The sequence below is a fragment of the Kogia breviceps genome, chromosome 17 (genome assembly GCF_026419965.1).
Source record: "Kogia breviceps isolate mKogBre1 chromosome 17, mKogBre1 haplotype 1, whole genome shotgun sequence".
In the NCBI taxonomy this organism is placed as follows: Eukaryota; Metazoa; Chordata; class Mammalia; order Artiodactyla; family Physeteridae; genus Kogia; species Kogia breviceps.
The window spans coordinates 25,985,250-25,997,453 of NC_081326.1; the positions used below are offsets into that span (position 1 = coordinate 25,985,250).

General features: G+C 35.5%; 1 protein-coding gene across 18 annotated transcripts in view; it reads left to right on the top strand.

Annotated features, from left to right (window-relative positions):
- The window catches only part of RALYL (RALY RNA binding protein like), an 832,931-nt gene that overhangs the window by 732,340 nt on the left and 88,387 nt on the right, over window positions 1-12,204 (top strand). The window lies entirely within an intron of this gene.

Genomic DNA, 12,204 nt, shown 5'->3' on the forward strand with positions numbered 1-12,204 from the left:
TATTCCTAAGGAAAGGATAGCAAAATTTCTTGCATTTCTTGAGAGTACATTCTACAGAGAAGAGACAGACAAGAGCAAGCAAAGTAAAATCTGAGGTGTTACACAGTAGATCATCACTATGTCAAAGAATAAAGGAGAATAAAGTTGGGAGCACTGTATTTCATGGGATGGTGTATGACTGCCTCTCTTACAAGGTGGCATTTCAGCAGAGACCTCATGGAAGTAAGGGAGTGAGAGGGTGGGCTTGAAGCTATCAAGGGCAGAGTGTCTGGGTAGAGGGAATGGTCAGTGCAGAGATCTTACATTGGAACAAGAAACCAGTGCAGCAGAGGGAGAAAGAGGAAATTAGGCAGGAAATAAGATAGAGGGAGGGCGAGTTCCAGGGCAGCTTGTCAGGCCATTGTAGGGATTTTATAGTTACTCTGCATCTCAATCTTTCAAGACAAATAAGGCAAATACCATTATTCCAATGTCACTGATGAGTAAGCACAAAGAAGTTCACATAGTAAGTGGTAGGGCCAACACTAGAACCCATGTTTTTTCATGTTTATCCCTATATACTATCTACTCTAGAACATTGCCTTTTGTCTTAGTGCCATCAGAAATACTAAGAAATAACGCTCTTGAAATACTTTGTTTTTACATGAGAATATGCAAGATATAGTTACCGGAAGCACTAATGTTTCCAGTAACTAAGTTTTTTGCACTCAGAATTTGACTTAGCTAATATAACCGAAATAGCAAATTACACAGATTTACAGTTCCCTATGTACTGACTTATCCATTTATCTAATTATTCTATCAATAAAAAATGTGAATTCCCCTTTTGAGTCTTAGTAATAAAAGAAAATGAGTTTCTGCAACAATCTCTAAACAATCTTATATGCTCTCTGAGTATTGTTAAAACCAAAGAAGTTTCTTGAATTTGGTTCTTGCTGTGGAAAATTGAACATTGAATTGCCTGCTACGTTTATACAAGACTTTTTTACCCTAGTAGAGTTAACTTAATTTCAAATAGAAATATCTTAAGCACCTGTGGATTCTTTGCCCTGTAATCACTTTTAAAACAATGTTTACCAACGGGAACGTTATTGATATTTTGGCAATGACTGTTCTACATTGTGTAAGAGTTTTCCAAGCTTTGCAGAACATTTAGCATCCCTGATCTCCAAACCTGAAAGGCCAACAGCACTCCTCAGTCTTTGTAACAACCATGCGTACCCTTATACATTTCTAAATCTTCCTTAAGGAGATGGTACCACCCTGGTTTAGAACCAATGGATGGTGGCCATTCTTGGGCAAGAGCAGTTTTGTACAACTCAGCCACTTGATTGCCATAAAACACAATGATGAAGAGAAGAGTGATATTTTACAGTGGTTATTTTGATGTAAATATCTTAATATTCAAATGCTTAAGCTGCATTTGGCTTTTTTATTTTTGATTTCTAGTTTTCTTGTGTCATGGAGAGAGAATGGGAGTTATAAAATCTTTTTTAAGGATCTTATTAAGAATTTCTCTTGGTTTCATAATAATGAGATTTTGTAAGTGGAAAATAGGATATATTTTCTTCTTTTAGTATAATACTATGTGTTTGTTTTACCTTGTTGGTTGTATCATCCAATCCTCTGTAGAATTTGTTCTTTTGTGGAAAATTGATATGTCAAATTCTGAAAGTGATTGTTTAAAAATCCTCTACCAGATAGTGACTTTATAAAGTTCTTCTTTACTTCAGGTTTTATTTTATATCCCACATTGCTTGGATGGTTTTTATATGAAGTTTTATAATATAAGAGGAGAAAAATAATAACTAACTTTTTTGGTGTTTGTTCTATGATAACTATTTTAAACATATATTTTTATATAGTAGTACATATAAATTCATTTAAATATATTAATTTTACATATATTAATTCATTTGTTTCTCAAAACTGCCTATAAGTGAAGTATTATTATCATTCCCATTTTATAGATGTAGAAAATGAGGCATAGAAAAGTTAAGGAATATCCCTAAAGTCACAGAGCTATTTAATAACAGAGCCAAGAAATACAGCCTGGTTCTACAGTATCTGTGTCTGTGCCCTTTTCAACAGTGCCTCTCTATAACTTCTTGGAGAATCATAACTTTTACTTATATAATATCTCATTTACTATCTTTAGCCTAGAATTTTACTCTGTTTGATACTTTGCTTGATCCTTTACTGATAAGGCTCTCTTTTGGTTTCCCTAATATATCCATTTATTCTCCACCTTTCTTTGTCATTAGTTTCCTGGGGCAAGTGTAATAAATTATCACAAACTGAATGGTTTAAACAGATATTTGGAGGCTGAATGTCTGAAATCAAGGGGTCAGCAGAGCTGTGCTCTATCTCTGGAAGGTCTAGGGGACAGTTTGTTCTGTGCCTTTCTTTCAGCTTCTGGTATGCTGGCAATCTTTGGCATTTCTTGGTTTACTGACACACCACTCCAATCTCTGCTTCCATCATCACATGGTCTTCTCCCATGTCTTTGTGTCTGTGTCTCTTTTCCTTCTCTTATGAAGACACTAGTTATATTGGATTAAAACGCACCCTAATAACCTCATTGTGATTATATCTGCAAAGATGTATTTCCAAATAAGGTCACATTTACAGGCACTGGAGATTAGGACTTCAACATATCTTTCAGTAGAATATTTTAACCCATAACACTGTCACTTTATTTTTGCATATTTCCTAAAACAACATATACCTGGATCTTGTTTTTGAAAACAATATGAAAGTCTGTTTTCTGCAGAGAAATTTAATACTTTTACATTTATTATATTAACTAATCTATTGGATTATATTTCTTCCATCTTAATTCCAAGTATTTAACTTATTGTTTCCTCTTTTCTTCCTTTCCTTATATTTGCTTGATGAATTTTCTTTTAATTCCTATCTATTCCCTCTCAACTGCCTTAATTTGTATATTCCACTAGGCCTCTCTATTTCATTAGTGGCTATAATATATTAAACATTTATAGGTAAAACCTATTTTATCTATTTCTCTCTTAAACTCAAACAATAGCTATGCTAACTCCCATCCAAGACATGAACTCTATATTTTTATCTTTTTAAAAAAAATTTTATTGCAGTATGGTTGTTTTAAAATGTTGTGTTAGTTTCTACTGTACAGCAAAGTGAATCAGCTATATGTATGTGTGTGTGTATATATATATATATATATATATATATATATATATATATATATCCCCTCTTTTTTGGATTTCCTTCCCATTTAGGTCACCAGAGAGCACTGAGTAACTGAGTAGAGTTCCCTGTGCTATACAGTAGGTTCTCATTAGTTATCTATTTTATACATAGTATCAATAGTGTATATATGTCAATCAGAACCTCCCAATTCGTCCCCCCATTCCAGCTTGGTATCTGTACATTTGTTCTCTACATGTGTCTCTATATCTGCTTTGTAAATAAGATCATCTATACCATTTTTTTTTCATATTCCATATATATGCGTTAATATACAACATTTGTTTTTCTCTCTTTGACTCACTTCACTCTGTATGACAGTCTCTAGGTCCATTCACGTCTCTACAAATGACCTAATTTCATTCTTTTTATGGCTGAGTAATATTCCATTGTATATATGTACCACGTCTTTATCCATTCCTCTGTTGATGGACATTTATGTTGCTTCCATGTCCTGGCTATTGTAAATAGTGCTGCTATGAATATTGGGGTGCATGCGTCTTTTTGAATTATGGTTTTTTCAGGGTATGCCCAGTAGTGGGATTGCTGGGTCACATGGTAGTCCTAATTTTAGTCTTTTAAGGAACCTCCATACTGCTCTCCATAGAGGCTATATTAATTTACATTCCCACCAACAGTGCAAGAGGGTTCCCTTTCCTCTACATCCTCTACAGCATTCATTGTAGGTAGATTTGTAATCATGGCCATTCTGACTGGTGTGAGGTGACATCTCATTGTAGTTTTGATTTGCATTTCTCTAATAATTAGTGACATTGAGCATCTTTTCATGTGTTTGTTGGCCATCTGTATGTCTTCTTTGGATAAATGTCTATTTAGGTGTTTCGCCCATTTTTTGATTGGGTTGTTTGGTTTTTTTGATATTGAGCTGCATGTGTTGCTTGTATATTTTGGAGATTAAGACATTGTTAGTTGCTTCATTTGAAAATATTTTCTCCTATTCTGAGGGTTGTCTTTTCATCTTGTTTATGGTTTCCTTTGCTGTGCAAAAGCTTTTAAGTTTAATTAGATCCCATTTGTTTATTTTTGTTTTTATTCCCATTACTCTAGGTGGTGGGTCAAAAAAGATCTTCCTGTGATTTATGTAAAAGACTGTTCTGCCCATGTTTTCTTCTAAGAGTTTTATAGAGTCTGGCCTTACAGTTAGGTCTTTAATCCATTTTGAGGTTTGTTTTTTTTTTGTGGTATGCGGGCCTCTCACTGTTGTGGCCTCTCCCGTTGCTGAGCTCAGGCTCTGGACACGCAGGCTCAGCGGCCATGGCACATGGGCCTAGCCACTCTGCAGCATGTGGGATCTTCCCGGACAGGGGCACGAGCCCGTGTCCCCTGCATCAGCAGGCGGACTCTCAACCACTGCGCCACCAGGGAAGCCCCTGAGTTTATTTTTGTGTATGGTTTAAGGGAGTGTTCTAATTTCATTTCATTCTTTTACATGTAGCTGTACAGTTTTCCAGGCACCACTTATTTAAGAGGCTGTCTTTGCTCCATTGTATATTCTGGTCTCCTTTGCCAAGACATGAACTTTAGAAAGCTTCTATTTCATCACTCCCAAACCACCTTACCTCCTCCTCCACCACCCTTCTCTGCCATAGAAGCTCAAATTTTATACATAAACATTAGAGTTTTAGTTTCCAGCTTCTGTTAAATATTTATGTATTTTATATCTTTTCTTTCTCATATACTCTGTACTTAGTACTTCTTTGACCACTCCAAGTGTCTGTTGTCATTACTACCCATTAGGGCTTAATTTAAAATTTTGTAAGTTTTTTTAGTTATATCCATTCTCCTTTAATTCTTAGTTTTTAGGTTGCTTCTAAAATAATGACTTTGGGTAAACTGATAACATTATTTCTGAATCTATGCATGCCTAGAGAAGTCTTAATTTTTCCCCACATATGCATATTTTGACTTGGTCTAAATTATTTAATTATATTTCTTTTTCTCTTATTATCCTATGTACAATATCCCAACATCTTAACCACTTCTAGTATTCCACTTAAATACTGATGTTTGTATCATTCTCTATCCTTTGTTAGTATTTTCTTTCTCTCAACTCAGAAATCTCAGCAAGATGTACCTAGAAGTATATCTTTTATTAATTTTCCTTTGGACTTTATGAACCTTTTGAAAATGAAGGTTCTAATCTTTTTTTGAGGAGAGAGGGATCTTCTTGGAGGCGACGTAATGTGTGGTATCTGGGACAGATCACTCCACATGGTAGGGCACTGCCAGCATTCTTTGTATTTCCCTCAGTGGAGATTCACAGGCATTGGTTTTAGTAATATTTGTTAAATTTTAAATATATATTAAACAATTCCCCATATTAATGTTATATTTCACAATTAGAGTATAAAGAAATAATTGGTTAAAATAAACATACACGTGGTTATTATATTAAATGAAACCAACCAAAGCACATAAATATAATGTGTGAATTTAATGGAGAGGAAGTATACTTAACTTATTGAATGGAGAGCAGAAATGTGAAAAAAAATTTGGAAATGGAGAACAAGGGAAAACAGGGTTGAATACTAGGTTTAATTAGCAGGTCTTTTTTTTTCTTTTAAATTAGTTTTTCTTTATTTATTTATCTATTATATTGAGACACAATTGACAAATAACATTGTGTAAGTTTAAGGTGTACAACGTGTTGATTTGATACATTTGTACATTGCAATGTGACTACCATCACAGTTCTAGATAACACCTCTATCATGTCACATAATTATAATTTCTTTTTCTTTTCTTTTTAAACATCTTTATTAGAGTAAAATTGCTTTACAATGGTGTGTCAGTTTCTGCCTTATAACAAAGTGAATCAGTTATACACATACATATGTCCCCATATCTCTTCTCTCATGCATCTCCCTCCCTCCCACCCTCCCTATCCCACCCCTCTAGGTGATCACAAAGCACTGAGTTACTCTCCCTGTGGTATGCAGCTGCTTCGTACTAGTTATATATTTTACGTTTGGTAGTGTATATATGTGCATGTCACTCTCTCACTTTGTCCCAGCTTACCCTTCCCCCTCCCCATATCCTCAAGTCCACTCTCTAGTAGGTCTGTGTCTTTATTACTGTCTTACCGCTAGGTTCTTCAGAATATTTTTTTTCTTATATTCCATGTATATGTGTTAGCATACAGTATTTGTTTTTCTCTTTCTGTCTTACTTCACTCTGTATGACAGACTCTAGGTCCATCCATCTCACTACAAATAACTCAATTTCTTTTCTTTTTATGCCTGAGTAATATTCCATTGTGTATATATGCCACATATTCTTTATCCTTTCATCTGTTGATGGACACTTAGGTTACTTCTATGTCCTAGCTATTGTAAATAGAGCTGCGATGAACATTTGGGGACATGACTCTTTTTGAATTATGGTTTTCTCAGGGCATATGCACAGTAGTGGGATTGCTGGGTCATATAGTAATTCTATTTTTAGTTTTTTAAGGAAGCTCCATACTGTTCTCCATAGTGGCTATATCAGTTTACATTCCCACCAACAGTGCAAGAGGGTTCCCTTTTCTCCACACCCTTTCAAGCATTTATTGTTTGTAGATTTTTTGATGATGGCCATTCTGACTGGTGTGAGATGATATCTCATTGTAGTTTTGATTTGCGTTTCTCTGATGATTAATGATGTTGAGCATTCTTTCATGAGTCTGTTGGCAATCTGTATACCTTCTTTGGAGAAATGTCTATTTAGGTGGTCTGCCCATTTTTGGATTGGGTTGTTTGTTTTTTTGATATTGAGCTGCATGCATTGCTTGTATGTTTTTGAGCTTAATCCTATGTCAGTTGCTTCATTTGAAAGTACTTTCTCCCCATTGTGAGAGTTGTCTTTTCTTCTTGTTTGTGGTTTCCTTTGCTGTGCAAAAGCTTTTAAGTTTCATTAGGTCCCATTTGTTTATTTTTGTTTTTATTGCCATTTCTCTAGGATGTGGGCCAAAAAGGATCTTGCTGTGATTTATGTCATAGAGTATTCTGCCTATGTTTTCCTCTAAGAGTTTGATAGTGTCTGGCCTTACATTTAGGTCTTTAATCCATCTTGAGTTTATTTCTGTGTATGATATTTGGGAGTGTTCTAATTTCATTCTTTTCCATGTAGCTATTCAGTTTACCCAGCACCACTTATTGAAGAGGCTGTCTTTTCTCCACTGTATATTCTTGCCTCCTTTATCAAAGATAAGGTGACCATATGTGCGTAGGTTTATCTCTGGGCTTTCTATCCTGTTTCATTGATCTATATTTCTGTTTCTGTGCCAGTATTATACTGTCTTGGTTACTGTAACTTTGTAGTATAGTTTGAAGTCAGGGAGCCTGGTTCCTCCAGCTCCGTTTTTCTTTCAAAGATTGCTTTGGCTATTCGGGGTCCTTTGTGTTTCCATACAAATTGTGAAATGTTTTTCTTATAGTTCTCTGAAAAATGCCATTGTTATTTTATAGGGATTGCGTTGAATCTATAGATTGTTTTGGATAGTATAGTCATTTTCACAATGTTGAATCTTCCAACCCAAGGATATGGTATCTCTCTCCATCTGTTGGTATCATCTTTAATTTCTTTCATCGGTGTCTTACAGTTTTCTGCATACAGGTCTTTTGTCTCCTTAGGTAGGTTTATTCCTAGGTATTTTATTCTTTTTGTTGCAATGGTAAATGGGAGTGTTTCTTTAATTTCTCTTTCAGATTTTTCATCATTATTGTATAGGAATGCAAGACATATCTGTGCATTAATTTTACATTCAGCTACTTTGCCAAAATCATTGATTAGTTCTATTAATTTTGTGGTAGCATCTTTAGGATTCTCTACATATAGTATCATGTCATCTGCAAGCAGTGACAGTTTTACTTCTTCTTTTCTAATTTTAATTCCTTTTATATTTTTTCTTCTCTGATTGCTCTGGCTAAAACTTCCAAAACTATGTTGAATAATAGTGGTGAGGGTGGTCAACATTGTTTTGTTCCTGATCTTAGTGGAAATGATTTCAGTATTTCACCACTGAGAATGATGCTGGCTGTGGTTTTGTCATATATGGCCTTTATTATGTTTAGGTAAGTTCCCTCTATGCATACTTTCTGGAGGGCTTTTATCAAAAATGGCTGTTGAATTTCATCAAAAGATTTTTCTGCAGTTATTGAGATGATCATATGACTTTTATCCTTCAATTTGTTAATATGGTGTATCACAATAATTGATTTTTTATACTGAAGAATCCTTGCATTCATGGGATAAACCACACTTTATCGTGGTGTATGATCCCTTTAATGTGCTGTTGGATTCTGTTTGCTAGTATTTTGTTGAGGAGTTTTGCATCTATGTTCATCAGTGATATTGGCCTGTAGTTTTCTTTTCTTGTTACATATTTGTCTGGTTTTGCTATCAGGGTGATGGTGGCCTCATAGAATGAGATTGGGAGTGTTTCTGCCTCTGCTATATTTTGGAAGAGTTTGAGAAGGATAGGTGTTAGCTCTTCTCTAAAGTTTGATAGAATTCGCCTGTGAAGTCATCTGGACCTGGACTATTGTTTGTTGGAAGATTTTTAATCACAGTTTCAATTTCAGTGCTTGTGATTGGTCTGTTTATATTTTCTATTTCTTTCTGGTTCAGTGTAAGAAGGTTGTGCTTTTCTAGAAATTTATCCATTTCTTCCAGGTTGTCCATTTTATTGGCATATAGTTGCTTGTAGTAATCTCTCATGTTCCTTTGTATTTCATTAATGTCAGTTGTTGCTTCTCCTTTTTCATTTCTAATTCAATTGATTTGAGTCTTCTCCCTTTTTTCTTGGTGAGCCTGGCTAATGGTTTTATCAATATTTTTTATCTTCTCAAAGCACCAGCTTTTAATTTTATTGATCTTTGCTATTGTTTCCTTCATTTCTTTTTCATTTATTTCTGATCAGATCTTTGTGACTTCTTTCCTTCTGCTACCTTCAGGGTTTTTTTGTTTTTCTTTCTCTAATTTCATGACATGTAAGGTTATGTTGTCTATTTGAGATTTTTCTTGTTAATTGAGGTAGGACTGTATTGTCATAAACTTCCTTCTTAGAACTGCTTTTGCTGCATCCCAGAGGTTTCCGGTCGTCATGTTTCATTGTCATTTGTTTCTAGGTATTTTTTTATTTCCTCTTTGATTTCTTCTGTGATGTCTTGGTTAATTAGTAGTGTATTGTTTAGCCTCCATGTGTTTTTATTTCTTACTGTTTTTTTCCTATATTTGATATCTAGTCTCATACCATTGTGGTTGGAAAAGATACTTGATATGATTTCAATAATCTTAAAATAACCAATGCTTGATTTGTGACCCAAGATATGCTCTATCCTGGAGAATGCTCCATGATCTGTTGAGAAGAAAGTGTATTCTGTTGTTTTTGGATGGAAAATCTTATAAATATCAATTAAGTCCATCTTTTTTAATGTGTCATTTAAAGCTTGTGTTTCCTTATTTATTTTCATTTTGGATGATCTGTCCATTGGTGAACGTGGGGTTTAAAATCCCCTAATATGATGTGTTACTGTCAGTTTTCCCTTTTATGGCTGTTAGCATTTGCCTCATGTATTGATGTGCTCCTATGTTGGGTACATAAATATTTACATTTGTTATATCTTCTTCTTGGATTGATCCCTTGATTATTGTGTAGTGTCCTTTTTTGAGTCTTGTAATAGTCTTTAGTTTAACATCTATTTTGTCTGATATGAGAATTGTTAGTTCAGCTTTCTTTTGCTTTCCATTTGCCTGGAATATTGTTTTCCATCCTCTTACTTTCAATCTGTATGTGTCCCTAGGCCTGCAGGGGGTCTCCTGTAGACAACATATATATGAGTCTTATTTTTGTATCCATTCAGTCAGTCTATGTTTTTTGGTTGGAGCATTTAATCCATTTACATTTAAAGTAAGTATCTATATATATGTTCCTATTACCATTTTCTTAATTGTTTCAGGTTTGTTATTGTAGGTCTTTTCCTTCTCTTGTGTTTCCTGCCTAGAGAAGTTCCTTTAGCATTTGTAGTAAAGCTGGTTTGGTGGTGTTGAATTCTCTTAACATTTGCTTGTCTGTAAAGGTTTTAATTTCTCCATCAAATCTGAATGAGATCCTTGCTGTGTAGAGTAATCTTGGTTGTAGGTTTTTCTCCTTCATCACTCTAAATATGTCCTGCCACTCCCTTCTGGCTTGCAGAGTTTCTGCTGAAAGATCAGCTGCTAACCGTATGCGGATTCCCTTGTGTGTTATTTGTTGTTTTTCCCTTTCTGCTTTTAATATTTTTTCTTTCTATTTACTTTTTGATAGTTTGATTAATATGTGTCTTGGCATGTTTCTGCTTGGTTTTATCCCCCATGGAACTCTCTGTGCTTCCTGGACTTGATTAACTATTTCCTTTCCCATATTAGGGAAGTTTTCAACTACAAACACTTCAAATATTTTCTCAGTCCCTTTCTTTTCCTTGTCTTCTTCTGGGACCCCTATAGTTTGAATGTTGGTGCATTTAATGTTGTCCCAGAGGTCTCTGAGACTGTCCTCAATTCTTGTTCTTTTTTCTTTATTCTGCTCTGCAGTAGTTATTTCCACTCTTTTATATTCCAGGTCTCTTATACATTTTTATGCCTCATTTATTCTGCTATTGATTCCTTCTAGATAATTTTTAATTTCATTTTTTGTGTTGTTCATCATTGTTTGTTTGCTCTTTAGTTCTTCTAGGTCCTTGTTAAACGTTTCTTTTGTATTCTCCATTCTTTCTCCAAGATTTTTTATCATCTTTACTATCATTACCTTGAGTTCTTTTTCAGGTAGACTGCCTATTTCCTCTTCATCGTTTGGTCTGCTGAGTTTTTACCTTGCTCCTTCATCTGCTGCATATTTCTCTGCCTTCTCATTTTGCTTAACTTACTGTGTTTGAGGTCTCCTTTTTGCAGGCTACAGGTTCATAGTTCCTGTTGTTTTTGGTGTCTTCCTCCAGTGTGTAATGTTGATTCAGGGGCTGGTGTAGGCTTCCTGGTAGAGGGGACTGATGCCTGTGTTCCGGTGAATGGGGCTGGATCTTGTCTTTCTGGTGGGCAAGGCCATGTCTGGTGGTGTGTTTTGGGGTTTATGTAAACATGATATAATTTTAGGCAGCCTCTCTGCTAATGGGTGGGGTTGTGTTCCTGTCTTGCTATTTGTTTGGCATGGGCTGTCCTGCACTGGAGCTTTCTGACCATTGAGTGGAGCTGGGTCTTAGCATTGAGACAGACGTGTCTGGGAGACCTCTTGCCAATTGATATTACGTGGGGCTGTGAGGTCTCTCATGGTCCAATATCCTGAATTCGGCTATCCCACCTCAGAGGCTTAGCCCTGAAACCAAGCCAGAGCACAAAGACCCTGTCAACCACCTGGCTCAGAAGAAGAGGGAGAAAAAAAAAAGAAAAAGTAAATAAATAAATAAATTTTTAAAATAAAATAAAATATTATTAAAATAAAAAAAAATTATAATGTAATAAAAAAATAAAAGAGAGCAACCAAACAAATAAACAAATCCACCAATGATATCAAGCGTTAAAACTATACTAAGATAAACATAAAAATCTGAAACATCAGTCGCATACAACAAACCCCAAGTCTACACTTGTTCCCAAAGTCTACCACCTCAATTTTGGGATGACTCGTTGTCTATTCAAGTATTCTACAGTTGCTGAGTACATCAAGTTTATTGTGGGGATTTAACCAACTGCTCCTGAGGATGCTCGGAGAAATTTCCCTTTTTCTTCTTTGTTCACACAGCTCCTGGGGTTCAGCTTTGGTTTTGGCCCCACCTCTGCATGCCGGTCGCCTGAGGGCGTCTGTTCCCCACCCAGACAGGAGGGGGTTAAAATAGGGGCTGACTCGGAGGCTCTGGCTCACTCAGGCTGGGGGGAGGGAGGGGTACAGAATGCGGGGTCGGGCTGCAGTGGCAGAGGCCAGCATGATGTTGCAACAGTCTG